The sequence below is a fragment of the Schistocerca nitens genome, chromosome 12, assembly GCF_023898315.1.
Source record: "Schistocerca nitens isolate TAMUIC-IGC-003100 chromosome 12, iqSchNite1.1, whole genome shotgun sequence".
Lineage (NCBI taxonomy): Eukaryota > Metazoa > Arthropoda > Insecta > Orthoptera > Acrididae > Schistocerca > Schistocerca nitens.
In genome coordinates, this window is record NC_064625.1 from 36,609,965 (window position 1) to 36,620,954 (window position 10,990).

Genomic DNA, 10,990 nt, shown 5'->3' on the forward strand with positions numbered 1-10,990 from the left:
GCATTATGAGAGACAGACACACAAAGCTCTACCTACAAGAGTAACACAATACACACAATAGACACTGTTGGACAGGAATAACCACAGGCAATGATGGAAGTCATGAAACCAGTACATACACAACAGAGGTGTACTGGTATATTTACAATGAAAAACGATACAGATTTCACCACATGGGAAACCAGGATAACAGACATATCTAATGTTCCATGTTTGACACAGATAAGACTCCCAACATAAAGATCAATATCAGACTCTCACTGATGAAACTGGTGTAACGTCCGTTTACAACAGTGATGTGTAAGGAAGGGACCTCCAGACGTATGTACCTCTACATCTACATAGATACTCCACAAGCCACTGTAGTGTGCATGGCAGAGGATACCCTGTACCACTGCTTGTCATTTTCCCTCCTGTTCCACTTTCAAATACAGCGAGGGAATAACGACTATCTGTATGCCTCCTTGTGAGCACTAATTTATTGAATCTTATCTTTGTGGTCCTTACGTGCGATGTATGTTGGAGGGAGCAGAAATATTGAGCAGTCAGCTTCAAATGCCAGTTCTGTAAATTTTCTCAATAATGTTTCCTGAAAAGAATGCAGCCTTCCCTCCAGGGATTGCCATTTGATTCCTGAAGCATCTCCGTAACACGTAAGAGTTTTGTTCAAACCTATGGGTAACAAATCTAGCAGCCCTCCTCTGAATTGCTTTGATCTCTTCCTTCAATCCAACCAGGTATGGATCCCAAACATCTGAGCAGTACTCAAGAATAGTTTGCACCAACAACCTATATCCGGTTCCTTTACAGGTGAACCATTCTTTCCTAGAATTCTCCCAATAAACTGAAGTCGACCATTTACCTTCCCTACCACAGTTTCCACATGCTCGTTCCACCTCATATCACTTTGTAATGCTATGCCCAGATATTTAAACCTTCTATTTGTTCTACACAAGTTCCACATGTTATGACTCTTGAATTCCTTTGTTGTAATGTAGTTCACACCTACTTATTTGTTGTCTTTCATTTCTGTGAGAGATCTATGCAGTATCTTGCCTGCTCTCACTATTCATCAGATTCACTTGAAATGGTAATATATTCTTACCGCATGATTTGCATTCTATAACCAATGTTGTTGTTGTAGTGGTCTTCAGTCCTGAGACTGGTTTGATGCTGCTCTCCATGCTACTCTATCCTGTGCAAGCTTCTTCATCTCCCAGTACCTACTGCAACCTATATCCTTCTGAATCTGCTTAGTGTATTCATCCCTTGGTCTCCCTCTATGATTTTTACCCTCCACGCTGCCCTCCAATGCTAAATTTGTGATCCCTTGATGCCTCAGAACATGTCCTACCAACCGGTCCCTTCTTCTCGTCAAGTTGTGCCACAAACTCCTCTTCTCCCAAATTCTATTCAATACCTCCTCATTAGTTATGTGATCTACCCATCTAATCTTCAGCATTCTTCTGTAGCACCACATTTCAAAAGCTTCTATTCTCCTCCTGTCTGAACTATTTATCTTCCATGTTTCACTTCCATACATGGCTACACTCCATACAAATACTTTCAGAAACGACTTCCTGACACTTAAATCGATACTCGATGTTAACAAATTTTTCTTCTTCAGAAATGATTTCCTTGCCATTGCCAGTCTACATTTTATATCCTCTCTACTTCGACCATCATCAGTTATTTTACTCCCTAAATAGCAAAACTCCTTTACTACTTTAAGTGTCTCATTTCCTAATCTAATTCCCTCAGCATCACCCGATTTAATTTGACTACATTCCATTATCCTCGTTTTGCTTTTGTTGATGTTCATCTTATATCCTCCTTTCAAGACACTGTCCATTCTGTTCAACTGCTCTTGCAAGTCCTTTGCTTTGCTAACCAATGTATAGTATCACAATTGCCAAGTCTACACAAGGAGGCTAGACATATCAATGACTGGATGGAAACTTCATAATTTTGTGTGTGTGGGGGGGTGGGGGTGGGGGTGGGGGGGGGAGGCAAGAGTGAGAGAGGGTTTGACACGGATCTCTCACTTTGCAGTCCAACGCCATGACCAAACAACCGCATTGCCGTGATTCTTGCAATTTGCTCAGTGTTGCACACCTTGAGCTTGGACCATTCACTGTTTCTATTTTGCTTCTTTTTTTCACAGTTCAGTACACACCTTCATCCTGTTTTCATGCCCAATCTGAGTTCAGTTTTTGACAATCTATCCACTGGGCCATTTTACTATGAAATCTGAGGGGTGTGCAATGGGAAGTTTCCCTTATCAGTAAAGGATATGCCCTCCTCGGGAACTAATGCATATTTCGCCCTTTCCAGTTGTCTGACAACTCAGCAATCCTGTGTGAGTGGGCACAGCCATCAACAAATGGAAAGCTGGGACTACTTCACCCCTAAGCAGATGGGCATGACCCAGGATAATCTCCCTGCAAAACCACTGTGCTGTAACGGTACCTCACGCACAGATATGCAATTAACTGTGACCATTGTGCCAATACCTCTGCCATACCGATGATGTTCATGAACATTCCATGGTGTGTAACATGCCCCCTCTCCCTCCATGCTAACTTGTGGACAGAATCACTTGCCACAGGGAAGCGGGATTTGTCAGACAGCATCACTCTGGACCATTGTTGCTGGCCCCACCCGACTTGCTCCCCGTACTGGTGAACTTTTTCTCAATGATGCAGAAGCTTCCTAGCATACAAACCAGCCTGATTTATTCACTGTGAAGTGGTTGTGGCAGTGACATTTGTACTGCAGTGGCTGTGAGGTCTTTGGTGATCTACCTAGGAGTGAGATGTCTGTTCCCTTTTACCGGTAGCACTAAGTCTCGACCTGTTACCGTACCACATAAGAGAGTCACACTGCTCTGTTCCACAACAACATTCATCAAATGCTGAACTGCATGAACTGTCAAACACATACAGAGTGTTCACACACACACACACACACACTTCACTGCAGTTAACAAATCTCACCCTCTACATTTCCTTTTACTATCATTGGTTGGATGTTCAGCAGCAACTGGAAGTTGTTGCTAAACAACTGTCAAGCAGTACAGGAACTCAGGCAGTCCTAGAAGAATTTAATGAATTTCAGACAATCTCAAACAAAAGTTCCTTTTTATGGTGAAATGGAGAAAAACAGAAGGAAAAGCATATGCAAAAGGAGGTGAAACAACTACAGGTGGGGACACTACGAAAAGTGGGAAAAGATCCAATCAGGATAAGTTATCAAGCAGTTGATACACATTCTATGTACACACAGATTTTGTGAACCAACCTCCACTACTTTTTTTTCTCCTGTAGCTTGAATAAACATATTTGAGAGTGGCAGGGGGATGTATTCACAATGTGCAGTTAGGTACATTTGATGGAGCTCTGCATAGATCTACAAAATATGCAACACACCTCTTCTCCCAAAGTTGTCCTTTTTGCTTTTATTGATTAGTTACAACTCCATTCCTTGCTCTTTTTGGCATATACAGAATGAGTTATAAATAGGCATATGACAATGTAGGATCTATTTTTGGCAAATATTAGCAACTATTTTGAACAAAATTTGCATAAGCTTTGGAGAAATTCACATCAATTTTTTTTTTTTAATTTTGGGTATTAATAAACCGCTTCAGCTGTATTTAGTCCTTTATTTTTAAATCACTACATGTTTCCTGGCACTAAAGGCCATGAACAACTCTATAACAATAAAACCAGAAGGAATAACAACCCTGAGACATCCACTGTTATGATAACTTTCTAAAATTATTTTAAGATTTTTAATTTAAAAAAGGCTATTAAAAACCTTCTACATGAGAAAATTAAAATAGTTATACTCACATAACTAAAAAATTAGAGCTAAAAGCTCAGAACTTCATACTCAACATGCAATGTCCATCAGAACAAAACACCACTAAAAGATGGTATGTCGCTAAATGAAACTAGCCGGATTTCAAAACAGTATGATAGATAAGTCCTAAATAAATTATACCATAGTGATTCATTGGTAAGGTGAAAATAAATGGAACATTATTAAGACTTAATTTGTGGCTAGTATGAAAAATCAAGAAGTGGTTGCAAGAACATGGACGGATGTTCTACCTCAGCAAAACCCTTCCAGTAAATAGCTATTGACAGAAATTTAGAACCTGAAAACTGCACTTACCACTTCTCCAGTCTATACGCAATCACAAAGAGGAGACATAGCTGTGCGCTGTCTTAGTGATGGCAAGAAAGTAAATATCATGCCTATAGACAGCACACACATGTGTTGATGATGTGCAGGCCCAACAGAATGATCAGTGGTCTTCTTGAGGGGCACACAAATGCTGAATGATAACAAGGATATTGGGAAAAAAAGTACAAAAACTCTTTTGAAAAACAGTCCATGGAAAATAGTAGTGACAGTTAACACATATTTTCAGCAGTAATGCCCGTATGTTATGCTAACCTAAATGAACTCTTGAACAGTTAACGGCTTTAAAGAGGTACATCAGATGTATGTATTATGCCAATGAAACAGATCTTCCACCAGTGTCCACTGAATACACCTTAAAACTTTAAAAAACTTTAGGGGCTTTAAAATACTGAAATTATTATTTTGTAAAATTCATTCAAAACTTCTTCACACTTTTTACAGTTAAATGATCCAAGACTGCAGTGAGTTTTGATGATTTTTAAGTTAGATAAAACTTGAGGAAGTTTTTAAAAACATACTTGAAAGGAAGAAGGGCAATACCTAAGATAATAATGGGGTGTATAGGAGGTGGGTTGATGAGGTAGTAAAGGGGGCAATGGAGTCAGAGATGGGGGATGGGGGTGGGGTGGGGGGGTGGGGGGGATGGAAAGGCCCAGGAGGAATAAAATGGAACTAGGTAAAGGAGGTACAGAGTATTGTATCAGTTAACTTAAGCAGTCAAGATTTGCCAAAATACTATGATCACCAAAGGTAATAGGGGGTTGGGCAGGGGGAAGGGTGGGGATGGTGACCTGTAAACATTATACTGAGCTCTGTTTTCGCGAACACATGAACATAATGCAGAATTGTTAATGATTGCATTTTACACAAAGTCAGATGTTTTGTCCAGCACAATGGTTACAAAGACTGCTGATTTTATTTTCTATTCCAGTGATTCCCTGACTATCTCAGAAATGGCTTTAATAATGTCATTTTGTATCCAGAATGAGATTTTCACTCTGCAGCGGAGTGTGCGCTGATATGAAACTTCCTGGCAGATTAAAACTGTGTGCCCGACCGAGACTCGAACTCGGGACCTTTTCCTTTCGCGGGCAAGTGCTCTACCAACTGAGCTACCGAAGCACGACTCACGCCCGGTCCTCACAGCTTTACTTCTGCCAGTATCTCGTCTCCTACCTTCCAAACTTTACAGAAGCTCTCCTGCGAACCATGCAGAACTAGCACTCCTAAAAGAAAGGATATTGTGGAGACATGGCTTAGCCACAGCCTGGGCATTCTGGAAACATCCCCCAGGCTGTGGCTAAGCCATGTCTCCACAATATCCTTTCTTTCAGGAGTGCTAGTTCTGCATGGTTCACAGGAGAGCTTCTGTAAAGTTTGGAAGGTAGGAGACGAGATACTGGCAGAAGTAAAGCTGTGAGGACCGGGCGTGAGTCGTGCTTCGGTAGCTCAGATGGTAGAGCACTTGCCCGCGAAAGGCAAAGGTCCCGAGTTCGAGTCTCAGTCGGGCACACAGTTTTAATCTGCCAGGAAGTGTCATTTTGTATGTTTGTATAAGTTTCTCAAAATACTGCAAATGCAGTCTAGTATCCCTCTAACAAGAATCAAAGCTTTTCAAAACATTTAATAATTCTGTTGTCATCAGAAGCATCTGATTCATTAGCCTATGTCCTCAGAATGGGAAGACTCATTTAACTAAATAACACACTACATCAATGACTCTTTTCAAAATGCCCCTGTTCCTTTTAACTTGTTTGTTGTTCTGGCTAATATTCCTTCAGCGTTAATCATTTTTTAAGAATCAAATCTTTGTCCTCCGCAAACATTTTCAACTGCAGAAATGAATGAACATAATACTGTAATTTTGAATGTCTTTGTTGATTGACCAACATACGATTTAAACCCAAGAAATAGTGTTTATTCCAAGCCAATTTTTCTCTGGAAAATAGCAGACATGGCAAACAGAAAAATTTATTTGACATGGGACACCTGTCAAACATTCATTACTTTCATAGAGTGAAACAGAAAAATGCCTAATGTAGTTTCTTTTTGCCCTTATGCCCTCAAACTAGCTTTGGCCTACTTCCATCGTCAATTTTGAATTGAAAAAATGCTAAAAGCTATTTTAGTTTTCAAAATAAAACACTACATTGTGTTTCATATGATTACAAACATTAATAACCAAAAGCATATCAATGAACGTGTCTAGAACACACAACACCCACACGCGAAAGTTAGCGTGCGTGGCTTTCACCACACATCGTCAGTGATGTCAAGTCACAGCTATCTCCCCTTCTATCCTCATTTTCTCGACAGATGTGTGCGGCCTGGCCACTGCACGCTTCCCTCTCCACAAAGCTGAGCTTACCTGCTGGCAGACGACATTCCCTCTGTTCCCCTCTGACCGCAATCTGCCACCCTACAGGCCCAGGTTAGATTCCCAGCTGCGTCGGAGATTTTCTCCACTCAAGGACTGGGTGTTGTGTTGTCTTCATCATCAATTCATCCCCATCTGGTGTGCAGGTCGCCCAATGTGGCGTCGACTGTAATAAGACCTACACCGAGGCGGCCGGACCTGCCCCGCAAGGGGCCTCCCGGCCAATGATGCCAAACGCTCATTTCATTTCCATACTCATTCTTTGTCCTAAGATAATAGGTCCCATAGTCTTGCATTGCATTATGTGCCATGTATCTTACAGAGCACTGTTCTACCACCCACAGTTTAAGTGGCACCAGCATACTGAGTGCACAGATACATGATTCCATTTGTGCACTTTTATACTGCAAACATTGTTATATACATTATATTTACAAATTTGAATTCACCAGATGATGTGCAATACTTGTAACCAAAAACTGGTTAAATTTCTGATATTTATATGCAGAAAATAAAGTTTATTTCAAAATATCTCTGATAAAATATTTCATCTAGATACACTTCACTATGAAATAGTATTTATCAAGTAACTTCAATTTTTTGCATTTTGAGACAGAATTAACATCTATTTACACATTTATCACAAAATCAATTCTTCAGTTCCCTACTTATAAAGCAACTGCAACACATTCTATGGTCCTATTTTTCTTCCCCTAACCTCTATGTTCCATCTCCTCTGCCTGTGTTGTCATTCCTTTAATTCCACACCTCATTCCTGTTGCTTTCAGGCTTTCCTAACTATCCCCCTGTAATTTCTTATCTTCAGTAAGCCATCTAAATGTATACTATGCAAACCACCATGAGGCGCATGACAGAGGGAAAATCCCCTCGTACAAGTTATAAGTGTTTCTTCCTGTTTCATTCACATATGGAGTGGGGGAAGAATGATCCCTTCAAATGCCTCTGTGAGTGCAGTAATTATTCTCCTCTTATCCTCACAACTGTGACTAATACATAGGGGGCTGTAGTATATTACCAGAATCATCATTTAAAGCTGGTTATTGGAACTTTGTTTACAGACTTTCTTTGGATAACTTACTTTTACTTTCAAGAGTCTGCCATTTCAAATCCTTTAGTATCTCTGTGACACTCTCCCACAGATCAAACGAACCTGTGACCATTCGTGCTGCCCTTCTTTGTATAAGTTCAATAGCCCCTGTTAGTCCTATTTGGTATTGTCTCACACACTTGAGCAATAGTCTAGAACTGGTCACATGAGTGATTTGTTAGAAATCTCCTTTGTATACTGACTGCACTGCCCCACTACTCTACCAATAAACCAAAGGCTACCACCTGCTCCACCCACAACTGAGCCTATGTGATCATTCCATTTCATATCCTTAAAAAGTTCTGCACCCAGTTATTTGTATGATCTGGCCAATTCCAACAGTGACTCACTGATATTGTTGTCAGAGGATACTACATTTTTTTCATTTTGTGAAGTGCACAATTCTACATTTCTGAACATTGAAAGCAAGTTGTCAATCTTTGCACCAGACTGAAATCTTATCAAGATCTAACAGAACATCTATGCAGTTTTTTCAGATAATAGTTCAGTACAGGTAACTGCATTATCTGCAAAAAGTCTGAAGTTACTATTCACACTGTCTACAAGGTCATTGATATACAACATGAACAGCAAGAATCCCAACACACTTCTCTGGGGCACATCTCAAGTTAGTTCTACACCTTTCGATGACTTTCCATTTAAGATAACATGCTATATTCTCCCTACCAAAAAGTCCTCAGTTAAGTCACAAATTTCACTTGCTGTTCCATATGATCATACTTTTGACAATAAGCATAGGTGTGCTATTGAGTAAAATGCTTTTCAGAAATCAAGAAACACTGCATCTACCTGACTGCCCTGATCCAAAGCTTTCAGTATGGTTGGCACAGAGGAGGCCATTCTGTTCAAGATACCTTTCTGTTTAAACTCAGAATATGTCATAACATTCTAAAACAAATCTTTTACATGTTTGTCCAGTGTTTTACTGAGTTTCTTTTTATTGTAAATTTGGTCAGCTCAAGAAGCTATCCCTACACCCCTATACTTATTACTGAGCCACTCTGTGGCCCCCACTCCCATTCTAAGCTATCCATTTCCCTCTCCCCTTCCCCATACTCAAGTAGGATGTTTCTTACAGCTGCATTAATTATGTACTTTTATCCTACCTGTTTCTTTTTATTTTCAAACATGGTCACTGTGAGAGTGCCAGACACTGACACATGGCAACACAAACCTCAGTAATATAAGGAGTGGACAATTATGAATACTGCAGACTTAAGAAATGTTTTTAGTCTTCGTTAAGTAAACTGCAAAAAATCATAACTATTAAGAGTGACTGCAGATGAAGTTTTCTTTTCTGAAAAAAAGCAAAATTGATTTGATCAAAATGAAGACTTTTGTACTTGCAAAAAATAAAATAATTGAGTCTTCATCTGTATTTGATATCAAGTCAAAATGCATTCTATAGCAAAAGTTGAAGTGTTTTATTGTGCATCTGATGAAAATTTATTGTCACTTCACCCACGTAGACATATAAAAATGCTGATTTGCCACAGATTTCTGAAATGATTAAGACAGTTATAGGCATCAAATAAGTACAGCTCCTACATAGTGTGACATCACTATACTAAAGAAGGTTTCCAGGCACATAATGTTACCTTTTCTTGCAAGTCTTCTCCTTGATAAATCTGCTTGTAGAAAATGGATGCAAAAAGTTTGTTTATCGTGGGTGTGGTTGTGGCCTTTGTAAATTGCAATTCATTTTCTGTCTTACTGCACTCATGTTGTTCAGCGTGCCTAACAGAGAAGAGAATAGGAAAATAAAATATTATATTGAGTATGATTTATATTTATTATAACCAAGAAGGAAAGTTGATGTGAGCATTTATTTTCCTTACAGTATATTATGAACAGATGACTTATGTAACTCAAAAAGAAAATACTGAGCAAAACTAAAATGTGCTAACAGTTTATATGTGAAACAGAGAAGCTGTACAAAAAGTAAATTAAAAAGCTGTGCACAGACAAACTGTTTTATATGCGTTGGCAATGGTGAAACCAATATTTCTTTTAAGCAATTTCTTATTTAAATGACTTGTGTTTGCTTTATACTTAAATCTTAAAATAATAAAAATGAAAACTGGATCACAGTGAAGTCAAAAAAGCATTGGCTGTTACACACAAGAAACTTTTCTCATGTTTGGCCTGACTTACATAAAACACATTTTTAATCATCATCAGTTTTCTGTCACATTAGTAGGTTCTTTGTGTCTCTGTTTCATGGGATCCATTGCTTCCTCCTTAATGCTGGTGTATGTGCTGCCATCCATCACATCATCCAGGTTGTAACATCTCTTCCACCCTCACCTCCTCTTTCCTCCCTCATACACTTCTATGACTGTTTATGACCCTCCTTCTTTCTTAATATATGCACAATCCGGTTTTGTTTCCTTGTTATTATTACACCCAAAAATTGTCTTTCCTCCCCCACTCTTCTCAGTAGCTCTTCATTTTTCACTCCATCCATTCAGTTCATAGTTTCCACCCTCCACCATGTCTACAATTCAAAAACCTCTGGGCTTGTTCTGTCTTTCTTCCTCAGTTTCCATGTTTCAGCGTCATACAGGAGGACACTCCATACAATACACTTTATTAGCCTTTTCCCCAAATCTTTTTCATGCTGCTGCATAAAATTCTATCTTTCTTATAAAATGCCTCTTTCAGCATTGCTACTCTGGTTTTAATTTCTGTGCTGCTCGTCCATTCATTTTCTGTCCTCCTTCTGAGGTATTTAAAGCTTTACATGTCTCCTAATGCTTCTTCAGTTAGCGTTATCTCTACCTTTTGTTTTCTTTGTATTGATTCTCATTCCATAGATATTTCCTTTAGCTTCAATGGTATCCACTACATCCTGTAATTATTTCTGGCCTGTTGTTAGGAGGGCTATGTTGTCTGTAAACCTCAAACATTATTTTCAAACAATGAAAAATCCAGGATGGAATGTAAAAATATTATAAAAAGGAAAGTTGCCACTCACCATATAGTGGAGATGCTGCATCGCAGATAGGCACAAAAAAAAAAGACTGTCACAAATAAACAAAGCTTTTAGCCAGTAAGACCTTCATCAAAAAGTGTCTGTCATCTATTTTTGACAAAAGTCTTACTGGCTGAAAGCTTTATTTATTTGTGACAGTTTTTTTCATTTACCTATCTTCAACTCAGCATCTCCACTATACAGTGAGTGGAAACTTTCCTTTTCATAATAATCAAACATTATTTTCTTCTTCCTCCAATTTTTAGCCCCTTGTCATCAAGTGGACAGTGGTCAGTTA